At 37.5% G+C, this 12269-nt stretch overlaps 6 non-coding genes and 43 pseudogenes across 6 annotated transcripts; all 49 read right to left on the reverse strand.

Moving 5' to 3' along the window:
• Positions 1-67: 67 nt before the first annotated feature.
• Positions 68-186, reverse strand: LOC148451480 (5S ribosomal RNA). The gene has a single exon (XR_015874981.1). It is a non-coding gene; the product is annotated as a 5S ribosomal RNA (ribosomal RNA).
• A 115-nt stretch (positions 187-301) lies between these two features.
• Positions 302-420, reverse strand: LOC148451481 (5S ribosomal RNA; annotated as a pseudogene).
• A 116-nt stretch (positions 421-536) lies between these two features.
• Positions 537-655, reverse strand: LOC148451482 (5S ribosomal RNA; annotated as a pseudogene).
• A 111-nt stretch (positions 656-766) lies between these two features.
• Positions 767-885, reverse strand: LOC148451483 (5S ribosomal RNA; annotated as a pseudogene).
• Positions 886-1000: 115 nt separating this feature from the next.
• LOC148451484 (5S ribosomal RNA) lies at positions 1001-1119 on the reverse strand (annotated as a pseudogene).
• A 116-nt stretch (positions 1120-1235) lies between these two features.
• Positions 1236-1354, reverse strand: LOC148451485 (5S ribosomal RNA; annotated as a pseudogene).
• A 115-nt stretch (positions 1355-1469) lies between these two features.
• On the reverse strand, positions 1470-1588 carry LOC148451486 (5S ribosomal RNA; annotated as a pseudogene).
• A 116-nt stretch (positions 1589-1704) lies between these two features.
• Positions 1705-1823, reverse strand: LOC148451487 (5S ribosomal RNA; annotated as a pseudogene).
• Positions 1824-1938: 115 nt separating this feature from the next.
• Positions 1939-2057, reverse strand: LOC148451488 (5S ribosomal RNA; annotated as a pseudogene).
• A 116-nt stretch (positions 2058-2173) lies between these two features.
• LOC148451489 (5S ribosomal RNA) lies at positions 2174-2292 on the reverse strand (annotated as a pseudogene).
• Positions 2293-2407: 115 nt separating this feature from the next.
• Positions 2408-2526, reverse strand: LOC148451490 (5S ribosomal RNA). Its single transcript, XR_015875137.1, has one exon. It is a non-coding gene; the product is annotated as a 5S ribosomal RNA (ribosomal RNA).
• A 116-nt stretch (positions 2527-2642) lies between these two features.
• Positions 2643-2761, reverse strand: LOC148451491 (5S ribosomal RNA; annotated as a pseudogene).
• A 116-nt stretch (positions 2762-2877) lies between these two features.
• Positions 2878-2996, reverse strand: LOC148451492 (5S ribosomal RNA; annotated as a pseudogene).
• A 116-nt stretch (positions 2997-3112) lies between these two features.
• On the reverse strand, positions 3113-3231 carry LOC148451493 (5S ribosomal RNA; annotated as a pseudogene).
• Positions 3232-3347: 116 nt separating this feature from the next.
• Positions 3348-3466, reverse strand: LOC148451494 (5S ribosomal RNA; annotated as a pseudogene).
• Positions 3467-3582: 116 nt separating this feature from the next.
• LOC148451495 (5S ribosomal RNA) lies at positions 3583-3701 on the reverse strand (annotated as a pseudogene).
• A 116-nt stretch (positions 3702-3817) lies between these two features.
• On the reverse strand, positions 3818-3936 carry LOC148451496 (5S ribosomal RNA; annotated as a pseudogene).
• A 116-nt stretch (positions 3937-4052) lies between these two features.
• On the reverse strand, positions 4053-4171 carry LOC148451497 (5S ribosomal RNA; annotated as a pseudogene).
• Positions 4172-4522: 351 nt separating this feature from the next.
• LOC148451498 (5S ribosomal RNA) lies at positions 4523-4641 on the reverse strand (annotated as a pseudogene).
• Positions 4642-4757: 116 nt separating this feature from the next.
• On the reverse strand, positions 4758-4876 carry LOC148451499 (5S ribosomal RNA; annotated as a pseudogene).
• Positions 4877-4992: 116 nt separating this feature from the next.
• On the reverse strand, positions 4993-5111 carry LOC148451500 (5S ribosomal RNA). The gene has a single exon (XR_015875077.1). It is a non-coding gene; the product is annotated as a 5S ribosomal RNA (ribosomal RNA).
• A 114-nt stretch (positions 5112-5225) lies between these two features.
• On the reverse strand, positions 5226-5344 carry LOC148451501 (5S ribosomal RNA; annotated as a pseudogene).
• A 351-nt stretch (positions 5345-5695) lies between these two features.
• Positions 5696-5814, reverse strand: LOC148451502 (5S ribosomal RNA; annotated as a pseudogene).
• Positions 5815-5925: 111 nt separating this feature from the next.
• LOC148451503 (5S ribosomal RNA) lies at positions 5926-6044 on the reverse strand (annotated as a pseudogene).
• Positions 6045-6396: 352 nt separating this feature from the next.
• Positions 6397-6515, reverse strand: LOC148451504 (5S ribosomal RNA; annotated as a pseudogene).
• Positions 6516-6631: 116 nt separating this feature from the next.
• On the reverse strand, positions 6632-6750 carry LOC148451505 (5S ribosomal RNA; annotated as a pseudogene).
• A 116-nt stretch (positions 6751-6866) lies between these two features.
• On the reverse strand, positions 6867-6985 carry LOC148451506 (5S ribosomal RNA). The gene has a single exon (XR_015874982.1). It is a non-coding gene; the product is annotated as a 5S ribosomal RNA (ribosomal RNA).
• A 115-nt stretch (positions 6986-7100) lies between these two features.
• On the reverse strand, positions 7101-7219 carry LOC148451507 (5S ribosomal RNA; annotated as a pseudogene).
• Positions 7220-7335: 116 nt separating this feature from the next.
• Positions 7336-7454, reverse strand: LOC148451508 (5S ribosomal RNA; annotated as a pseudogene).
• A 111-nt stretch (positions 7455-7565) lies between these two features.
• LOC148451509 (5S ribosomal RNA) lies at positions 7566-7684 on the reverse strand (annotated as a pseudogene).
• Positions 7685-7799: 115 nt separating this feature from the next.
• On the reverse strand, positions 7800-7918 carry LOC148451510 (5S ribosomal RNA; annotated as a pseudogene).
• Positions 7919-8034: 116 nt separating this feature from the next.
• On the reverse strand, positions 8035-8153 carry LOC148451511 (5S ribosomal RNA; annotated as a pseudogene).
• A 115-nt stretch (positions 8154-8268) lies between these two features.
• LOC148451512 (5S ribosomal RNA) lies at positions 8269-8387 on the reverse strand (annotated as a pseudogene).
• Positions 8388-8503: 116 nt separating this feature from the next.
• On the reverse strand, positions 8504-8622 carry LOC148451513 (5S ribosomal RNA; annotated as a pseudogene).
• Positions 8623-8737: 115 nt separating this feature from the next.
• On the reverse strand, positions 8738-8856 carry LOC148451514 (5S ribosomal RNA; annotated as a pseudogene).
• A 116-nt stretch (positions 8857-8972) lies between these two features.
• On the reverse strand, positions 8973-9091 carry LOC148451515 (5S ribosomal RNA; annotated as a pseudogene).
• A 115-nt stretch (positions 9092-9206) lies between these two features.
• LOC148451516 (5S ribosomal RNA) lies at positions 9207-9325 on the reverse strand. The gene has a single exon (XR_015875138.1). It is a non-coding gene; the product is annotated as a 5S ribosomal RNA (ribosomal RNA).
• A 116-nt stretch (positions 9326-9441) lies between these two features.
• On the reverse strand, positions 9442-9560 carry LOC148451517 (5S ribosomal RNA; annotated as a pseudogene).
• A 116-nt stretch (positions 9561-9676) lies between these two features.
• Positions 9677-9795, reverse strand: LOC148451518 (5S ribosomal RNA; annotated as a pseudogene).
• A 116-nt stretch (positions 9796-9911) lies between these two features.
• Positions 9912-10030, reverse strand: LOC148451519 (5S ribosomal RNA; annotated as a pseudogene).
• Positions 10031-10146: 116 nt separating this feature from the next.
• LOC148451520 (5S ribosomal RNA) lies at positions 10147-10265 on the reverse strand (annotated as a pseudogene).
• A 116-nt stretch (positions 10266-10381) lies between these two features.
• LOC148451521 (5S ribosomal RNA) lies at positions 10382-10500 on the reverse strand (annotated as a pseudogene).
• A 116-nt stretch (positions 10501-10616) lies between these two features.
• On the reverse strand, positions 10617-10735 carry LOC148451522 (5S ribosomal RNA; annotated as a pseudogene).
• A 116-nt stretch (positions 10736-10851) lies between these two features.
• Positions 10852-10970, reverse strand: LOC148451523 (5S ribosomal RNA; annotated as a pseudogene).
• Positions 10971-11321: 351 nt separating this feature from the next.
• LOC148451524 (5S ribosomal RNA) lies at positions 11322-11440 on the reverse strand (annotated as a pseudogene).
• A 116-nt stretch (positions 11441-11556) lies between these two features.
• On the reverse strand, positions 11557-11675 carry LOC148451525 (5S ribosomal RNA; annotated as a pseudogene).
• Positions 11676-11791: 116 nt separating this feature from the next.
• LOC148451526 (5S ribosomal RNA) lies at positions 11792-11910 on the reverse strand. Its single transcript, XR_015875078.1, has one exon. It is a non-coding gene; the product is annotated as a 5S ribosomal RNA (ribosomal RNA).
• Positions 11911-12024: 114 nt separating this feature from the next.
• Positions 12025-12143, reverse strand: LOC148451527 (5S ribosomal RNA; annotated as a pseudogene).
• A 116-nt stretch (positions 12144-12259) lies between these two features.
• LOC148451528 (5S ribosomal RNA) overlaps positions 12260-12269 on the reverse strand; it is a 119-nt pseudogene continuing 109 nt past the window's right edge.

Raw genomic sequence — 12269 nt, forward strand, 5'->3', positions numbered from 1 at the left:
TTCATTGATAAGTTGAAAAAATTAAATGTAAAATGTAATAGAAAAGAATGTTATGGCAGTATAAAATTACCTACAGCACCTGGTATTCCCAGGTGGTCTCCCATCCAAGTACTAACCAGGCCCAACACTGCATAGCTTCCAAGATCAGACGAGATTGGGCATGTCCAGTGTGGTTTGGCTGTAGGTGCTCAAAAACATTAACTTTAGACCTCTTTTACTTCTTAACTCAAGTAATTTCAATGATAAGTTGTAAAATTAAATGTAAAATATAATAGAAAAGAATGTTATGGCAGTATAAAATTACCTACAGCTCCTGGTATTCCCAGGTGGTCTCCCATCCAAGTACTAACCAGGCTCAACACTGCATAGCTTCCAAGATCAGACGAGATTGGGCATGTCCACTGTGGTTTGGCTGTAGGTGTGCAAAAGCATTAACTTTAGACCTCTATTACTTCGTAACTCAAGTAAATTCATTGATAAGTTGAAAAAATTAAATGTAAAATGTAATAGAAAAGAATGTTATGGCAGTATAAAATTACCTACAGCACCAGGGATTCCTAGGTGGTCTCCCATCCAAGTACTATCCAGGCCCAACACTGCATAGCTTTCAATATCAGACGAGATTTGGCATGTCCAGTGTGGTTTGGCTGTAGGTGCTCAAAGACATTAACTTTAGACCTCTTTTACTTCTTTACTCAAGTAAATTCATTGATAAGTTGAAAAAATTAAATGTAAAATGTAATAGACTGTTATGGCAGTATAAAATTATCTACAGCACCTGGGATTCCTAGGTGGTCTCCCATCCTAGTACTAACCAGGCCCAACACTGCATAGCTTCCAAGATCAGACAAGATTGGGCATGTCCACTGTGGTTTGGCTGTATGTGCTAAAAGCCTTAACTTTAGACCTCTTTTACTTCTTAACTCAAGTAAATTCATTGATAAGTTGAAAAAATTATATGTAAAATGTAAAAGAAAAGAATGTTATGGCTGCATAAAATTACCTACAGCACCTGGTATTCACAGGTGGTCTCCCATCCAAGTACTAACCAGGCCCAACACTGCATAGCTTCCAAGATCAGACGAGATTGGGCATGTCCAGTGTGGTTTGGCTGTAGGTGCTCAAAAACATTAACTTTAGACCTCTATTACTTCTTAACTCAAGTAAATTCATTGATAAGTTGAAAAAATTAAATTTAAAATGTAATAGAAAAGAATGTTATGGCACTATAAAATTACCTACAGCACCTGGTAATCCCAGGTGGTCTCCCATCCAAGTACTAACCAGGCCCAACACTGCATAGCTATCAAGTTCAGACGAGATTGGGCATGTCCAATGTGGTTTGGCTGTAGGTGCTAAAAAACATAAACTTTAGACCTCTTTTACTTCTTAACTGAAGTAAATTCAATGATAAGTTGAAAAATGAAATGTAAAATGTAATAGAAAAGAATGTTATGGCAGTATAAAATTACCTACAGCACCTGGTATTCCCAGGTGGTCTCCCATCTAAGTACTAACGAGGCCCAACACGGCATAGCTTCCAAGATCAGACGAGATTGGGCATGTCCAGTGTGGTTTGGCTGTAGGTGCTCAAAAACATTAACTTTAGACCTCTTTTACTTCTTAACTCAAGTAAATTCATTGATAAGTTGAAAAAATTAAATGTAAAATGTAATAGAAAAGAATGTTATGGCAGTATAAAATTACCTACAGAACCTGGGATTCCTAGGTGGTCTCCCACCCAAGTACAAACCAGTCACAACACTGCATAGCTTCCAAGATCAGACGAGATTGGGCATGTCCAGTGTGGTTTGGCTGTAGGTGCTAAAAGCCTTAACTTTAGACCTCTTTTACTTCTTAACTCAAGTAAATTCATTGATAAGTTGAAAAAATTATATGTAAAATGTAATAGAAAAGAATGCTATGGCTGCATAAAATTACCTACAGCACCTGGTATTCACAGGTGGTCTCCCATCCAAGTACTAACCAGGCCCAACACTGCATAGCTTCCAAGATCAGACGAGATTGGGCATGTCCAGTGTGGTTTGGCTGTAGGTGCTCAAAAACATTAACTTTAGACCTCTATTACTTCTTAACTCAAGTAAATTCATTGATAAGTTGAAAAAATTAAATTTAAAATGTAATAGAAAAGAATGTTATGGCACTATAAAATTACCTACAGCACCTGGTAATCCAAGGTGGTCTCCCATCCAAGTACTAACCAGGCCCAACACTGCATAGCTATCAAGTTCAGACGAGATTGGGCATGTCCAGTGTGGTTTGGCTGTAGGTGCTAAAAAACATAAACTTTAGACCTCTTTTACTTCTTAAATCAAGTAAATTCAATGATAAGTTGAAAAATGAAATGTAAAATGTAATAGAAAAGAATGTTATGGCAGTATAAAATTACCTACAGCACCTGGTATTCCCAGGTGGTCTCCCATCCAAGTACTAACCAGGCCCAACACTGCATAGCTTCCAAGATCAGACGAGATTGGGCATGTCCAATGTGGTTTGGCTGTAGGTGCTCAAAAACATTAACTTTAGACCTCTTTTACTTCTTAACTCAATTAAATTCATTGATAAGTTGAAAAAATGAAATGTAAAATGTAATAGAAAAGAATGTTTTGGTTGTCTAAAATTACCTACAGCACCTGGTATTCCCAGGTGGTCTCCCATCCAAGTACAAACGAGGCCCAACACTGCATAGCTTCCAAGATCAGACAAGATTGGGCATGTCCAGTGTGGTTTGGCTGTAGGTGCTCAAAAGCATTAAATTTAGACCTCTATTACTTCTTAACTCAAGTAAATTCATTGATAAGTTGAAAAAATTAAATGTAAAATGTAATAGAAAAGAATGTTATGGTAGTATAAAATTACCTACAGCTCCTGGTATTCCAAGGTGGTCTCCCATCCATGTACTAACGAGGCCCAACACTGCATAGCTTCCAAGATCAGACGAGATTGGGGATGTCCACTGTGGTTTGGCTGTAGGTGCTCAAAAGCGTTAAATTTAGACCGCTTTTACTTCTTAACACAAGTAAATTCATTGATAAGTTGAAAAAATTAAATGTAAAATGTAATAGAAAAGAATGTTATGGCAGTATAAAATTACCTACAGCACCTGGGATTCCTAAGTAGTCTCCCATCCAAGTACTAAGCAGGCCCAACACTGCTTAGCTTCCCAGATCAGCCGAGATTGGGCATGTCCAGTGTGGTTTGGCTGTAGGTGCTCAAAAACATTAACTTTAGACCTCTATTACTTCTTAACTCAAGTAAATTCATTGATAAGTTGAAAAAATGAAATATAAAATGTAATAGAAAAGAATGTTATGGCAGTATAAAATTACCTACAGCACCTGGGATTCCTAGGTGGTCTCCTATCCAAGTACTAACCAGGTCCAACACTGCATAGCTTCCAAGATCAGACGAGATTGGGCATGTCCAGTGTGGTTTGGCTGTAGGTGCTCAAAAACATTAACTTTAGACCTCTTTTTCTTCTTAACTCAAGTAAATTCATTGATAAGTTGAAAAAATTAAATGTAAAATGTAATAGAAAAGAATGTTATGGCTGCATAAAATTACCTACAGCACCTGGTATTCCCAGGTGGTCTCCCATCCAAGTACTAACCAGGCACAACACTGCATAGCTTCCAAGATCAGATGAGATTGGGCATGTCCAGTGTGGTTTGGCAGTAGGTGCTCAAAAACATTAACTTTAGACCTCTATTACTTCTTAACTCAAGTAAATTCATTGATAAGTTGAAAAATTTAAATGTAAAATGTAATAGAAAAGAATGTTCTGGCAGTATAAAATTACCTACAGCTCCTGGTATTCCCAGGTGGTCTCCCATCCAAGTACTAACCAGGCCCAACACTGCATAGCTTCCAAGATCAGAAGAGATTGTGCATGTCCACTGTGGTTTGGCTGTAGGTGCTCAAAAGCATTAAATTTAGACCGCTTTTACTTCTTAACACAAGTAAATTCATTGATAAGTTGAAAAAATTAAATGTACAATGTAATAGAAAAGAATGTTATGGCAGTTTAAAATTACCTACAGCACCTGGGATTCCTAGGTAGTCTCCCATCCAAGTAGTAACCAGTCCCAACACTGCATAGCTTCCAAGATCAGACGAGATTGGGCATGTCCAGTGTGGTTTGGCTGTAGGTGCTCAAAGCCAATAACTTTAGACCTGTATTACTTCTTAACTCAAGTAAATTCATTGATAAGTTGAAAAAATTAAATGTAAAATGTAATAGAAAAGAATGTTATGGCAGTATAAAATTACCTACTGCACCTGGTTTTCCCAATTGGTCTCCCATCCAAGTTCTGACCTTACCCAACACTGCATAACTACCAAGATAAGACGAGATTGGGCATGTCCAGTGTGGATTGGCTGTAGGTGCTCAGAAGTATTAACTTTAGACCTCTATTACTTCTTAACTCAAGGAAATTCATTGATAAGTTGAAAAAATTAAATGTAAAATGTAATAGAAAAGAATGTTCTGGCAGTATAAAATTACCTACATCTCCTGGTATTCCCAGGTGGTCTCCCATCCAAGTACTAACCAGGCCCAACACTGCATAGCTTCCAAGATCAGACGAGATTGGGCATGTCCACTGTGGTTTGGCTGTAGGTGCTCAAAAGCATTAAATTTAGACCGCTTTTACTTCTTAACTCAAGTAAATGCATTGATAAGTTGAAAAAATTATATGTAAAATGTAATAGAAAAGAATGTTATGGCAGTATAAAATTACCTACAGCACCTGGTATTCCCAGGTGGTCTCCCATCCAAGTACTAACCAGTCCCAACACTGCATAGTTTCCAAGATCAGACGAGATTGGGCATGTCCAGTGTGGTTTGGCTGTAGGTGCCCAAAAGCATTAAATTTATACCGCTATTACTTCTTAACTCAAGTAAATTCATTGATAAGTTGAAAAAATTAAATGTAAAATGTAATAGAAAAGAATGTTATGGCAGTATAAAATTACCTACAGCACCTGGTATTCCCAGGTGGTCTCCCATCCAAGTACTAACCAGGCCCAACACTGCATAGCTTCCAAGATCAGACGAGATTGGGCATGTCCAGTGTGGTTTGACTGTAGGTGCTCAAAAACATTAACTTTAGACCTCTTTTACTTCTTAACTCAAGTAAATTCAATGATAAGTTGTAAAATTAAATGTAAAATATAATAGAAAGAATGTTATGGCAGTATAAAATTACCTACAGCTCCTGGTATTCCCAGGTGGTCTCCCATCCAAGTACTAACCAGGCCCAACACTGCATAGCTTCCAAGATCAGACGAGATTGGGCATGTCCAGTGTGGTTTGGCTGTAGGTGCTCAAAAACATTAACTTTAGACCTCTTTTACTTCTTAACTCAAGTAAATTCATTGATAAGTTGAAAAAATTAAATGTAAAATGTTCTAGAAAAGAATGTTATGGCAGTATAAAATTAGCTACAGCACCTTGTATTCACAGGTGGTCTCCGATCCAAGTACAAACCAGGCCAAACACTGCATAGCTTCCAAGATCAGACGAGATTGGGCATGTCCAGTGTGGTTTGACTGTAGGTGCTCAAAAACATTAACTTTAGACATCTTTTACTTCTTTACTCAAGTAAATTCATTGATAAGTTGAAAAAATTAAATGTAAAATGTAATAGAAAAGAATGTTATGGCTATATAAAATTACCTACAGCACCAGGGATTCCTAGGTGGTCTCCCATCCAAGTACTATCCAGGCCCAACACTACATAGCTTCCAATATCAGACGAGATTGGGCATGTCCAGTGTGGTTTGGCTGTAGGTGCTCAAAGACATTAACTTTAGACCTCTTTTACTTCTTTACTCAAGTAAATTCATTGATAAGTTGAAAAAATTAAATGTAAAATGTAATAGACTGTTATGGCAGTATAAAATTACCTACAGCACCTGGGATTCCTAGGTGGTCTCCCATCCAAGTACTAACCAGGCCCAACACTGCATAGCTTCCAAGATCAGACGAGATTGGGCATGTCCAGTGTGGTTTGGCTGTAGGTGCTCAAAAACATTAACTTTAGACCTCTATTACTTCTTAACTCAAGTAAATTCATTGATAAGTTGAAAAAATTAAATTTAAAATGTAATAGAAAAGAATGTTATGGCACTATAAAATTACCTACAGCACCTGGTAATCCCAGGTGGTCTCCCATCCAAGTACTAACCTTACCCAACACTGCATAATCTACCAAGATAAGACGAGATTGGGCATGTCCAGTGTGGTTTGGCTATAGGTGCTTAAAAATATTAACTTTAGACCTCTTTTACTTCTTAACTCAAGTAAATTCATTGCTAAGTTGAAAAAATGTAATGTAAAATGTAATAGAAAAGAATGTTATGGCTATATAAAATTACCTATAGCACCTGGTATTCCCAGGTGGTCTCCCATCCAAGTACTAACCAGGCCCAACACTGCATAGCTTCCAAGATCAGACGAGATTGGGCATGTCCAGTGTGGTTTGGCTGTAGGTGCTCAAAACCATTAACTTTAGACCTCTTTTACTTCTTAACTCAAGTAAATTCATTGATAAGTTGAAAAAATTAAATGTAAAATGTAATAGAAAAGAATGTTATGGCAGTATAAAATTACCTACAGCACCTGGTATTCCCAGGTGGTCTCCCATCCAAGTACTAACCAGGCCCAACACTGCATAGTTTCCAAGATCAGACGAGATTGGGCATGTCCAGTGTGGTTTGGCTGTTGGTGCCCAAAAGCTTTCAATTTATACCGCTATTACTTCTTAACTCAAGTAAATTCATTGATAAGTTGAAAAAATTAAATGTAAAATGTAATAGAAAAGAATGTTATGGCAGTATAAAATTACCTACAGCACCTGGTATTCCCAGGTGGTCTCCCATCCAAGTACTAACCAGGCCCAACACTGCATAGCTTCCAAGATCAGACGAGATTGGGCATGTCCAGTGTGGTTTGGCTGTAGGTGCTCAAAAACATTAACTTTAGACCTCTTTTACTTCTTAACTCAAGTAATTTCAATGATAAGTTGTAAAATTAAATGTAAAATATAATAGAAAAGAATGTTATGGCAGTATAAAATTACCTACAGCTCCTGGTATTCCCAGGTGGTCTCCCATCCAAGTACTAACCAGGCTCAACACTGCATAGCTTCCAAGATCAGACGAGATTGGGCATGTCCACTGTGGTTTGGCTGTAGGTGTGCAAAAGCATTAACTTTAGACCTCTATTACTTCGTAACTCAAGTAAATTCATTGATAAGTTGAAAAAATTAAATGTAAAATGTAATAGAAAAGAATGTTATGGCAGTATAAAATTACCTACAGCACCAGGGATTCCTAGGTGGTCTCCCATCCAAGTACTATCCAGGCCCAACACTGCATAGCTTTCAATATCAGACGAGATTTGGCATGTCCAGTGTGGTTTGGCTGTAGGTGCTCAAAGACATTAACTTTAGACCTCTTTTACTTCTTTACTCAAGTAAATTCATTGATAAGTTGAAAAAATTAAATGTAAAATGTAATAGACTGTTATGGCAGTATAAAATTATCTACAGCACCTGGGATTCCTAGGTGGTCTCCCATCCTAGTACTAACCAGGCCCAACACTGCATAGCTTCCAAGATCAGACAAGATTGGGCATGTCCACTGTGGTTTGGCTGTATGTGCTAAAAGCCTTAACTTTAGACCTCTTTTACTTCTTAACTCAAGTAAATTCATTGATAAGTTGAAAAAATTATATGTAAAATGTAAAAGAAAAGAATGTTATGGCTGCATAAAATTACCTACAGCACCTGGTATTCACAGGTGGTCTCCCATCCAAGTACTAACCAGGCCCAACACTGCATAGCTTCCAAGATCAGACGAGATTGGGCATGTCCAGTGTGGTTTGGCTGTAGGTGCTCAAAAACATTAACTTTAGACCTCTATTACTTCTTAACTCAAGTAAATTCATTGATAAGTTGAAAAAATTAAATTTAAAATGTAATAGAAAAGAATGTTATGGCACTATAAAATTACCTACAGCACCTGGTAATCCCAGGTGGTCTCCCATCCAAGTACTAACCAGGCCCAACACTGCATAGCTATCAAGTTCAGACGAGATTGGGCATGTCCAATGTGGTTTGGCTGTAGGTGCTAAAAAACATAAACTTTAGACCTCTTTTACTTCTTAACTGAAGTAAATTCAATGATAAGTTGAAAAATGAAATGTAAAATGTAATAGAAAAGAATGTTATGGCAGTATAAAATTACCTACAGCACCTGGTATTCCCAGGTGGTCTCCCATCTAAGTACTAACCAGGCCCAACACGGCATAGCTTCCAAGATCAGACGAGATTGGGCATGTCCAGTGTGGTTTGGCTGTAGGTGCTCAAAAACATTAACTTTAGACCTCTTTTACTTCTTAACTCAAGTAAATTCATTGATAAGTTGAAAAAATTAAATGTAAAATGTAATAGAAAAGAATGTTATGGCAGTATAAAATTACCTACAGAACCTGGGATTCCTAGGTAGTCTCCCATCCAAGTACAAACCAGTCCCAACACTGCATAGCTTCCAAGATCAGACGAGATTGGGCATGTCCAGTGTGGTTTGGCTGTAGGTGCTAAAAGCCTTAACTTTAGACCTCTTTTACTTCTTAACTCAAGTAAATTCATTGATAAGTTGAAAAAATTATATGTAAAATGTAATAGAAAAGAATGTTATGGCTGCATAAAATTACCTACAGCACCTGGTATTCACAGGTGGTCTCCCATCCAAGTACTAACCAGGCCCAACACTGCATAGCTTCCAAGATCAGACGAGATTGGGCATGTCCAGTGTGGTTTGGCTGTAGGTGCTCAAAAACATTAACTTTAGACCTCTATTACTTCTTAACTCAAGTAAATTCATTGATAAGTTGAAAAAATTAAATTTAAAATGTAATAGAAAAGAATGTTATGGCACTATAAAATTACCTACAGCACCTGGTAATCCCAGGTGGTCTCCCATCCAAGTACTAACCAGGCCCAACACTGCATAGCTATCAAGTTCAGACGAGATTGGGCATGTCCAGTGTGGTTTGGCTGTAGGTGCTAAAAAACATAAACTTTAGACCTCTTTTACTTCTTAACTCAAGTAAATTCAATGATAAGTTGAAAAATGAAATGTAAAATGTAATAGAAAAGAATGTTATGGCAGTATAAAATTACCTACAGCACCTGGTATTCCCAGGTGGTCTCCCATCCAAGTACTAACCAGGCCCAACACTGCATAGCTTCCAAGATCAGACGAGATTGGGCATGTCCAATGTGGTTTGGCTGTAGGTGCTCAAAAACATTAACTTTAGACCTCTTTTACTTCTTAACTCAATTAAATTCATTGATAAGTTGAAAAAATGAAATGTAAAATGTAATAGAAAAGAATGTTTTGGTTGTCTAAAATTACCTACAGCACCTGGTATTCCCAGGTGGTCTCCCATCCAAGTACAAACGAGGCCCAACACTGCATAGCTTCCAAGATCAGACAAGATTGGGCATGTCCAGTGTGGTTTGGCTGTAGGTGCTCAAAAGCATTAAATTTAGACCTCTATTACTTCTTAACTCAAGTAAATTCATTGATAAGTTGAAAAAATTAAATGTAAAATGTAATAGAAAAGAATGTTATGGTAGTATAAAATTACCTACAGCTCCTGGTATTCCAAGGTGGTCTCCCATCCATGTACTAACGAGGCCCAACACTGCATAGCTTCCAAGATCAGACGAGATTGGGGATGTCCACTGTGGTTTGGCTGTAGGTGCTCAAAAGCGTTAAATTTAGACCGCTTTTACTTCTTAACACAAGTAAATTCATTGATAAGTTGAAAAAATTAAATGTAAAATGTAATAGAAAAGAATGTTATGGCAGTATAAAATTACCTACAGCACCTGGGATTCCTAGGTAGTCTCCCATCCAAGTACTAACCAGGCCCAACACTGCTTAGCTTCCCAGATCAGCCGAGATTGGGCATGTCCAGTGTGGTTTGGCTGTAGGTGCTCAAAAACATTAACTTTAGACCTCTATTACTTCTTAACTCAAGTAAATTCATTGATAAGTTGAAAAAATGAAATATAAAATGTAATAGAAAAGAATGTTATGGCAGTATAAAATTACCTACAGCACCTGGGATTCCTAGGTGGTCTCCTATCCAAGTACTAACCAGGTCCAACACTGCATAGCTTCCAAGATCAGATGAGATTGGGCATGTCCAGTGTGGTTTGGCTGTAGGTGCTCAAAAACATTAACTTTAGACCTCTTTTTCTTCTTAACTCAAGTAAATTCATTGATAAGTTGAAAAAATTAAATGTAAAATGTAATAGAAAAGAATGTTATGGCTGCATAAAATTACCTACAGCACCTGGTATTCCCAGGTGGTCTCCCATCCAAGTACTAACCAGGCACAACACTGCATAGCTTCCAAGATCAGATGAGATTGGGCATGTCCAGTGTGGTTTGGCAGTAGGTGCTCAAAAACATTAACTTTAGACCTCTATTACTTCTTAACTCAAGTAAATTCATTGATAAGTTGAAAAATTTAAATGTAAAATGTAATAGAAAAGAATGTTCTGGCAGTATAAAATTACCTACAGCTCCTGGTATTCCCAGGTGGTCTCCCATCCAAGTACTAACCAGGCCCAACACTGCATAGCTTCCAAGATCAGAAGAGATTGTGCATGTCCACTGTGGTTTGGCTGTAGGTGCTCAAAAGCATTAAATTTAGACCGCTTTTACTTCTTAACACAAGTAAATTCATTGATAAGTTGAAAAAATTAAATGTACAATGTAATAGAAAAGAATGTTATGGCAGTTTAAAATTACCTACAGCACCTGGGATTCCTAGGTAGTCTCCCATCCAAGTAGTAACCAGTCCCAACACTGCATAGCTTCCAAGATCAGACGAGATTGGGCATGTCCAGTGTGGTTTGGCTGTAGGTGCTCAAAGCCAATAACTTTAGACCTGTATTACTTCTTAACTCAAGTAAATTCATTGATAAGTTGAAAAAATTAAATGTAAAATGTAATAGAAAAGAATGTTATGGCAGTATAAAATTACCTACTGCACCTGGTTTTCCCAATTGGTCTCCCATCCAAGTTCTGACCTTACCCAACACTGCATAACTACCAAGATAAGACGAGATTGGGCATGTCCAGTGTGGATTGGCTGTAGGTGCTCAGAAGTATTAACTTTAGACCTCTATTACTTCTTAACTCAAGGAAATTCATTGATAAGTTGAAAAAATTAAATGTAAAATGTAATAGAAAAGAATGTTCTGGCAGTATAAAATTACCTACATCTCCTGGTATTCCCAGGTGGTCTCCCATCCAAGTACTAACCAGGCCCAACACTGCATAGCTTCCAAGATCAGACGAGATTGGGCATGTCCACTGTGGTTTGGCTGTAGGTGCTCAAAAGCATTAAATTTAGACCGCTTTTACTTCTTAACTCAAGTAAATGCATTGATAAGTTGAAAAAATTATATGTAAAATGTAATAGAAAAGAATGTTATGGCAGTATAAAATTACCTACAGCACCTGGTATTCCCAGGTGGTCTCCCATCCAAGTACTAACCAGTCCCAACACTGCATAGTTTCCAAGATCAGACGAGATTGGGCATGTCCAGTGTGGTTTGGCTGTAGGTGCCCAAAAGCATTAAATTTATACCGCTATTACTTCTTAACTCAAGTAAATTCATTGATAAGTTGAAAAAATTAAATGTAAAATGTAATAGAAAAGAATGTTATGGCAGTATAAAATTACCTACAGCACCTGGTATTCCCAGGTGGTCTCCCATCCAAGTACTAACCAGGCCCAACACTGCATAGCTTCCAAGATCAGACGAGATTGGGCATGTCCAGTGTGGTTTGACTGTAGGTGCTCAAAAACATTAACTTTAGACCTCTTTTACTTCTTAACTCAAGTAAATTCAATGATAAGTTGTAAAATTAAATGTAAAATATAATAGAAAGAATGTTATGGCAGTATAAAATTACCTACAGCTCCTGGTATTCCCAGGTGGTCTCCCATCCAAGTACTAACCAGGCCCAACACTGCATAGCTTCCAAGATCAGACGAGATTGGGCATGTCCAGTGTGGTTTGGCTGTAGGTGCTCAAAAACATTAACTTTAGACCTCTTTTACTTCTTAACTCAAGTAAATTCATTGATAAGTTGAAAAAATTAAATGTAAAATGTTCTAGAAAAGAATGTTATGGCAGTATAAAATTACCTACAGC

The sequence above is a fragment of the Taudactylus pleione genome, unplaced genomic scaffold (genome assembly GCF_031769625.1).
Source record: "Taudactylus pleione unplaced genomic scaffold, aTauple2 ptg001184l, whole genome shotgun sequence".
NCBI lineage: Eukaryota > Metazoa > Chordata > Amphibia > Anura > Myobatrachidae > Taudactylus > Taudactylus pleione.